A 9,425-nucleotide genomic window follows, 5' to 3' on the forward strand; every position below is an offset into this window, starting at 1 on the left:
CAAAACATTTATTAGATATGATAATGTATATATATTAAGTAAAGTGGCCATTTTAAGGTACTTCTAAATTCAGAGCTGTTTCGTTTATTAAAAGGAATATCTTCAACGAATGTAATAAGATTTTTGAATTATAGGACCAGGCGTGGCCGAGTGGTTTATCATGCCTGGAATGTAAAGCATAGGATATATAGTTCGTGTCCCGTTGCCGAAAAAACTATCTCTACAATTTGGTCAAGTTCCACTATTCTGTCGGTCAAGAATAGCCCAAGAATAGACGGCGGGTGATGCTTTTGGCAAGCTGCATTTCCTCTAGTTATTTCACAATTAGTGATAGGGGCCTTTATGTAGCTTTGCACGAAAAGGAAAAAAAAAAGAAAAAAGTTTAACAAGCGTAAGCTATATCGTCCGTATGCTGACGTATCTAGTAAAATGAATTTCTAGCTGTAATTTTTTCACCAGGTAGCGAAATGACCTAAGGAAGGGTACGGATACCAAAAATAAAATTTATGATTTTATAAAGTTTTTATCACACAAATACTATGCATATTTAACGCCCCCCAGTGGCACAGCTCTATGTCTGCGGATTTACTATGCTAGAAACCGGACTTCGATACCCGTGGTGGGAAGATAGCCCGTTATGCAGCTTTGTGCTTAACTTCAAACAAAAAAATCATATTTAACACAGGATTAGTATTTTGTTTTTTTGCTTGTTTGCTGTTAAGCACAAAGCAACACAATGGACTATCTATTTTCTGCCCACCGCATGTATCGAAACCCGATTTCTAGCACCATAGCCCCTCAGACTTACCGCTGAGTTACCGGGAGGCAGCATTAGTATTCACGATTATAAAAAGTCTGGTAACATTGAAAATGAAATAAATAAGAAACCTGATAAACCGAGAAACTCGGGTTATAAGGTTGTCGAGTTTCTGTTTATATCATATCAGGATAAACGTTATTATATTCCATGTATCTTTACTGGTATTTTTCTCAAAACATGATTTTGGAGTTTAATAATTGGCATTGAAACTACAGTAAATAGAGTATATGTGTAATAGAAGCCTGAGCAACTGGTAGCCGTATTGTTCCAAATATACTGGGTCAGGTGTGGCCTAGTGGATAATGTGCAGGTCGTAAGGTCCAAGGATCGCCCGCAATCCTGCTGAATACGCTCCGCAGTTGCAGCTATGAGTTGCTATAAGAGTTGCATTCAGTCTCAAGCAAAACAAATCCCAGGTGCTATTGGCTGTCTGCTTCCCCCTTAAAGACGGCTATACCTGAAACTATGAGGGCAAAAGGTCCCATTCAGGTGGAAAATACTAAAGTTATGTTTAACTATGTGAATATACATAAGCCTTATACACTTAATTTTATAATTATAATCATCTATAAATAAAATATCAATATTTTTTCTTTAGATTTTTGCTATTTTTACTAAAACTTTTACTAAATATGGAAACACCCTGTCCTCAACATTTCTGGATTTGTTTGTTTGTTTGTAATTCAGCACAAAGCTACACAATAGGCTATCTGTGCCTTGCCCACCACGGGTATAGAAACCCGGATTCCTGCGTTGTAAGTTCGCAGACTGGGGGGAGGGCAACATTTCTGGAACTGTGGTGGTAAACCTGATTGGGAAAATGTGAAAATCTTAAGAAGTAGTACTACTATCTACATCCAAAGTACAAGTGTTGTATTTTGGGTTTTCTTCAAACGCCTTGTATTTATGCCTCATTGTTTATTTAAAGCATAAACCCAACCTTATGATGTAGCCGTTGCCGCATGCATTTCGACAACTGTACACTTTGGTACATCCGTTTGCGTCAGTTATGAATTTTTTTGTTTGTTGTTGTTCTAAGTTTTTTTCATTGAATTTCTAGGGTGTCTCCTCTGATGGCGCTTTCTGAAAGAACTATTCATTAAACCTGTAGCTTTTAAATTAAAACTTTCAATTGTGGCGCCAATATGACTGTGATATGCCCGCTTCCACTACAGTCGTAATAGTTGCATCTTTCAAGTATTTTGACGAGATTGCTATGAAAACTGGATTTATTTCTTGACGATTTAATTATAAGTTTTTGTGCTCCGACTATCTCTGATCGATCGCCCTTGTATCACGATTTGACTCACTGTCATTTTCTTATCATGAGATGACTTTAATACCATTTCTAATGCTGAAAAATGGGAATTGCTGGGACGAATATGTTGTAAAAAATGAAAAAAAATGCACATTAAGTAAATAAACCGAGAAATTCAGGGGAATCGTAACTGATATTAAGAGTCTGTCATAATATCACTTTAGTGATCTTAATACTATGTTACTAATTAGAAAAAAATAGTTAGCTTGTTTGGTTACTTAATTAAAGTTTGACAGAATAATGAATTGAAAAAAAAAAGAAATAACAATTTTGAAACTTGAGAATAAGAATGCAAACCATAAATCACTAATATTAATGAATAAAAACTTCAGTAACAAAGTATGATAAATTCGTTAGCTTTTATACAGGTTTTGGTCAGTAGATGGCACTAATATATCAATTGTTTGGTAGATGGATTTGCATGTCTAAACCAACACACTGTCGCTTATATTTTATATGATATACGTGTTCCGTATGTGAAAATTCTGACTTTTGTTTAACGGTTTTGGGTTTCAGTTTGAGACCTTCTCACAAGCAACATGCTATTTCTTTCTACTCTTTGTTTTAAAATTAAAAAAAAAAAAAAGCGAAAACATTTGCTATAGTTTAATACATTTCTCAAAAGATGTCGCTCGATGCGGTAGTTTGAACGAATACTTCCATTTATACCTGTAGTTTCAGTATTTAAAAAGACCCACTCCTGTGCTATTGTAATAAGCATTAGTATTATATGCAAAGCTGAATAGAATTGTTTGTATATATGACGTGTTGTATGCATACTTTGTTTTCAAATATTGAGTATCCCCACAGTTAAAATCCTACTTACAACGGCCGACAACCAGCACATAGAAATGGTTGTATTTACTGGAAAAGAGTTTTTGTTTGTAATTACGCAAAAAGCTACACAATGGGCTATCTGTGCTCTGCCCAACACGGGTATCGAAACCCGGATTTTAGCGTTGTAAGTCTGCAGACATACCGCTGTACCACTGGGGGGGCAGAGAAGAATGGGATTGTTTTGAGAGTAAAACGTCTTAAATGTTTCTCAAGTGGTTCAGTGGTAAGTCTGCAGGCTTACGACGCTAAAAATCAGGTTTCGATATTCGTGGTGAGCAGAGCACATGTAGCCCATTGTGTAGCTTTGCGCTTAACAACAACAAACAAGCAACCATATTTTAAACGTTATTATGATAACTACGTTTCTAAAATGATCGTGCTTTCCCGTAGTTCTTCTGAAATGTATTTGTTCAAACAAGTCATGTAAATACTTTCGTGTTATAAAAGTCTGGCCGTAATCATCGTATTTTTCAACTTAATCCACAAATCATCGATTTGTTGCATTGCTTATTACAACAAAGAAAATTGGATCGGATGACTAATTTTTTACAGCTGTAATTAATGGAATTAATTACAATATTGATAATATTTTTGTTTCAATTACTTGTGTGACTCCTATCTTATTAGAGACACTGTAGTCAACAAAGTCACGGACTTAAAGGCAAGCTGCAACATAAATAGTCCGTGAAAATGTGTTACAGAAATAGGTGGTGGATATATGGATCCCATCGGTACTTTTAGGGTTAACTTTTAATGTGAACAGGTTCCATGAGTTCTCTTGTTTTTGATATAACTTTTGTGCATTTTCATGGTTTCAGCAAGGAGATGCTGGAAATACATGAATATTGTTATATATGCATACATAATTTTTCAAAGGTTAAACGTTATTTACTTTAAAACTCTTGTAACCAAACGTCTTCAGTTAATCAGCTTGTTTGCGAATTTCGCGCATTGCCAATCGAGAGCTATCTACACCAACTAGAGGAAGGGTGGCTAGTCAATCTTCAGTTGGAACTGAACGGAGTTTTATTCAAATAGGCCCATCTTCAGTTACAACTGAACGGGTTTTATTCAAATAGGCCCATCTTCAGTTGGAACTGAACGGGGTTTTATTCAAATAGGCCCATCTTCAGTTACAACTGAACGGGTTTTATTCAAATAGGCCCATCTTTAGTTGAAACTGAACGGGGTTTTATTCAAATAGGCCAATCTTCAGTTGGAACTGAACAGGTTCCTATTCAAGTAGAGTTAGGTTTTATTCAAATATATTGTCTAACTAGTTAATCTGGTGTAAAATTAGATAATTTGTGTAGTTAATTAAATTGCACACAACCCTAATAGAACGTTCGGGCAAAAAGCACCTTACACAGCAAAGATTCAGTTCAAACAACACTTTAAAACCTTTTATACTTATACTGCTAACGCTGTACAAGTAAAAAAAAGCACAAAAAAAGCATAAAGTTAGACCTACAAGGAAAAGAAAATCAACATAAAATGACCCGTTTGTAATTATTATTATTATCTTGCCAGCCTACAACAAAAACGGCTTGGTGTATTGCCCCAAACATTTTGGAATATACTAAATAAGGTACTGTGAAGGTTGTAGGGGTATTGAAAAAACGATTTGTTTCTGTTATATTTTACATAAGCCAAAAAACACCATAATTCTAATGTAAACGATGTTATCACTACCCCTTGCAGTTAGCTTTTTTACAAACATTTGATGTTCCCTTAAAAAGCTTAAGTACAGGGTGAAACAGAAATTACCAGCTAATAATAGATGAACATTACATGACTGTAACATGTAGATTCTCATTGCTTTGTACACTATACAATCGGTGTCTTTAGGGAGCCTACCCCTATATTATGCACGAAGTGAAGGAGTAAAAAGAAATCAATACACATAATATTAAATGTTATTACATATATGCGTAGAATAATTACTTTAAAAGACACGAAGGTTTATTTAAAGCGATGTCTTAGACGTATATGTTCTATTTGAAAATGCTGCTTTTCTACTGATAAATCTTTATATGCGTTTAGAGGGGATTCTGTCTTAGTCTAGGCATATATTTGCCCATTACTATGCATCATATGTAGAGAATTTAGTTACACAGAAACTATAAATGCTCCATAACAATCTCCAACTACAGCTTAACATTTTACATCTCGAATTAATGCTTACTTTTTTTTTACGATCCCTATTTGCAGGATTTTAAATTCCCAATTTTTTATTTATCTTATCTAACATAAGTGATCATTTTGCTTTGTAAAATAGTTTTGTGTGTTATGCAGTTGATTAAATAAGAGTAAGGATAAATCATTTTGCCTTGTATATATTTCCCTTGTGTAACTGTAGGTTGTATTGTTTATTTATGTAGTTTCATGGCATGTTATTTCGCAGTAGTCTCCATTCTTGGTTAAACAGTATAGCAGTAGTTTTATCTGGTGAACCAGTATGGTTCCGTAGTAACTTATATTTGCTTTAGAAGAGAAAGCAGAGACTGAGTGAGGTGCAAACTTGCTCAAATGATGTACCACTCTTAATACCGAAACTCATTTTCTAAGTTTTTTAATCCAACATACATTGGTTAGTGAGTTAAATTTATAAAGTTTTGTTGGTTAACACGGTAAAATAATTGTTTGTTTTAAGCGCAAAGCTAAGCAATGGAATTTATTTTTATGCTGCGTCCACAGTGGGGAATCGAACCTCGATCCTAGAAGCCCTAAAGTTTGCTGCTGAGACAACCAGTAAAATTATAGAACCTTTCTGTCTAGCATATTTCAATTTTGTGGAAGTGTGTCAGATGGTTAGTTTAATCTTCTAGATCATAGACAATTCTGAACGATGCATTACCGTTGTTTAAGAGTGGTCTGCATAAATAATTGATTTAGTGTGGCAGTATATTGATTTGTCCGGTAAATTAATCTTAATGTGTTACAGACGATTGTCCTTGTTTAATCTGATATGACAGTATTATAATTTTTTTCTTTTCCGTCTTTCATGTTTTAAAAATCTATTGGTTGCTTGGTTTATCCAGTGTAAAAGTAGATTAGTTTGGTGGGGAGGAGTGTACGTTATGGCTATATGCCAGTAAAACGTCTGTGTGTTGAGCTAAATCTTGGTTGATAGTATACGATTCGCAAGATGATTTTATGTTTGTTTATTTGCTGTTAAGCACAAAGTTACCTGGTGGACTATCTGTGCTGTGCCAACCACGGGTATCAAACCCGGCTTTTAACTTTATAAGCCTACAGACTTACCGTTGAGCCACTGGAAAGCTCGCAAGATGAGGCTAATGTTCAGTGTGTTATCTATCTGATGGATGAAACAAACTCTTAACAGATGATTACAGTTAGTAGCCAGTGTAGAATTCTTCTCTTGACTTGATCAGGCGAAGAGTTATTTATTGGTCGTGCAGTAAATATGTAACATTAGAGATTGGTTATCGTGCTCGAAATGAAACACAAAGATATGATTGTTTTACTTCGTATACACAGTATTCCGTTTTGTCGGTAAATACTGAGCTCTTGTCTACGTAAGTTTTGGTAATAGACGTGTTTGTGGCCTTTGCAAACCTTGGTATTTAGGCCAAAGGTCAGAATTATTGAGGAAACTTTACGATCGATTACCACGTACATTTATTTCCCACTTTTGATACGTTTTCATATCCTATTTGTTTTGAGGATTAAAATTAAAATAAGAAGATGGCCAGTTCTTAGTAAAAACAGAAATATAGATGCTTATAAGAAAAAAGTGCTTATTCGAATTATGCAAATACGTGAAATAAAGCAGGCGTTGAGGTCACGATTCCGGTGATTTATTTTTGTTAGTGGTCTTAAAGTACCGTGAAAGAGATAAGCTTTTTTACAATATCATAAAAAAATACAAGTGTGTTGGTTATGTTGATCATTTTCGCTTTATGTTGTGTTTTATTATATAGGTATACATGAAACGGACGACAAAAACCGTGCTTGGTAAGACTTCACATTTATGATACGCCCATAAAAAAAGAGGCTATAAATTTTAAACATTAGAGTTTCCGCAAGAACTTATAATAAATATATGTGCAGTAAATTTCATGGACAACATGTGTATCGATTTTTGGCATTCCGTGTAAGATTTAAACATTAAACATAATCCCCCCACTTTGCTTTGTCCCATGCCACAAAATGCTGCTAGTTGTTAAACAAGAGCTATACAATCAAATGTGTGATGTTGGGAAAATATTCTGTACATCATATAAGTAACGTACGTATGGAATTAAAAACGTTTTGGAAAATGATATATATTTCCTTACTTCCTACCATCTGACTTAAGTGTTCATTGCTTAGTTATTACTGCTTAATCAATGAAATGCTTTTATGGATATATGAATTAGAAGTAACTTTAAGTATAATAAAATTAGTTATAACTTTACGTGATCAAACTGATTGAATTTTACATCCCTTCTTTCTGCGGGAAAATTATTCAAACATTATAAATGGTAATTTCTCATTATGTAAAAAAAAACGTGCGACTGTCACAATGGATGAAAATATTAAGATTTTCTATTGTGAATTATTATCAAAGTATTTTGGTTTTAATTTATCATACCGCTAAAACTTAATAAAATCGCGTTTCTAATTCATGTAAGAAGTGTTTCTAAGTGGAATGTTATTTTCATGTAACGGTATTTCAATCAGTATCTTTTAAAGGTCGAATCAATAGGTTTGGTTTCGATAAGAGTATCCCTCTCTCCAGCAGGAATTTGTAACAGATATCACACAACATATATATATATAACAGCCAGCTTTACTTTTTTCTTAGTCTTCGAAATTGAAAATGTTTAAAACCTGAAAAAAAAAGACAAAACATCCACGTACTGTACTTTTTCTATATATACCAATAAAATGCATATTCTTTTTAAACTGATTTAGATTAATCACATCTTAAGTTATATTAGGCCGTATTGTGAAACCCATTTCTGAGTGGTTTCGTTTCAACAAGAGGGACGTTATTTGTTTTATGCTGATTTGTGTAACCCATAACATCACAGACCTTGTGTTAAAAGTTCTCCACTGAATATTCTGCAGTTGTTGTTGTTCTTTTGCCACAGCACATTCAAAGTTATCCTGCTGACGATTAATTTCCTAATATAAACATTAAAGATCTTTTGGTGATAATTTCAACAATATTTGTTAAATCTGGGTACAGGGTAACTGAAACATATCAGGAAAACTATTAAATGGGAAATAAAAGTATAACACGACTTATGCATGATTTTTAGGGGAAAATTTAGTTGAAAAAAATCTCTTTAACTAAATATTTGAATTACACTTACAGTTGTTTATAGAGTCAAAAATTCTTGCCCGTCTAGTATGTGTTATATACCAAAATTACCCTCAGTAAATTTGCAAACAGATAATATTCAATACACAGGCATATCTATTTTGATAAAACTTAGGGATAAAACATTACTGCATCTCCCTAATTTAACAATCATCGGCAACATTGTTTATCATAGAAATGAATATTTTTCTTTCTAACTGCATAAAATATCTTTAGAAATCTCTCTCTACTTGCATAAAATATATTTAAGAATCTCTCTCTACTTGCATAAAATATCTTTAGAAATCTCTCTCTACTTGCATAAAATATATTTAAGAATCTCTCTCTACTTGCATGAAATATCCTTAGAAATCTCTCTCTATTTGCATAAAATATCTTTAAAAATCTCTCTCTACTTGCATAAAATATCTTTAGAAATCTCTCTCTACTTGCATAAAATATCTTTAGAAATCTCTCTCTACTTGCATAAAATATCTTTAAAAATCTCTATCTACTTGCATAAAATATCTTTAAGAATTTCTCTCTGCTTGCATAAAATGACAAATTCATGACATTTTCAATTGACTTCTTCAAAAATATTTATAGCAGCGTTAGATTTCGTAGCACTCGTAATATGTCCTTCAGAGAAAAGTGTGATACGGCAGCACACATAATTCTTACATAATTTTTCTTATATGGAGATTTGCTATCTAAACCGTAGTGCATTTACAATCAAACAAAAAAACAAACAAACGGTAAAAATGTAATAAAAGTTGATTTTATCATAGTAATAGTCAATGATACTCTGTCACCGTTAGTCCTAGAGTTATAAAAGGTGATTTTATCATAGTAATAGTCACTGATACTCTGTCACCGTTAGTCCTAGAGTTATAAAAGGTGATTTTATCATAGTAATAGTCACTGATACTCTGTCACCGTTAGTCCTAGAGTTATAAGGTGATTTTATCATAGTAATAGTCACTGATACTCTGTCATCGTTAGTACTAGAGTTATAAAAGGTGATTTTATCATAGTAATAGTCACTGATACTCTGTCACCGTTAGTCCTAGAGTTATAAAAGGTGATTTTATCATAGTAATAGTCACTGATACTCTGTCACCGTTAGTCCTAGAGTTATA

At 33.4% G+C, this 9,425-nt stretch overlaps 1 protein-coding gene across 1 annotated transcript in view; it reads left to right on the top strand.

Moving 5' to 3' along the window:
- LOC106457457 (tyrosine-protein phosphatase 69D-like) overlaps positions 1-9,425 on the top strand; it is a 276,299-nt gene that overhangs the window by 88,769 nt on the left and 178,105 nt on the right. The gene's annotated exons all lie outside the window — the stretch shown is intronic.

Source organism: Limulus polyphemus, unplaced genomic scaffold, assembly GCF_000517525.1.
Source record: "Limulus polyphemus unplaced genomic scaffold, Limulus_polyphemus-2.1.2 Scaffold334, whole genome shotgun sequence".
Classification (NCBI taxonomy): domain Eukaryota; kingdom Metazoa; phylum Arthropoda; class Merostomata; order Xiphosura; family Limulidae; genus Limulus; species Limulus polyphemus.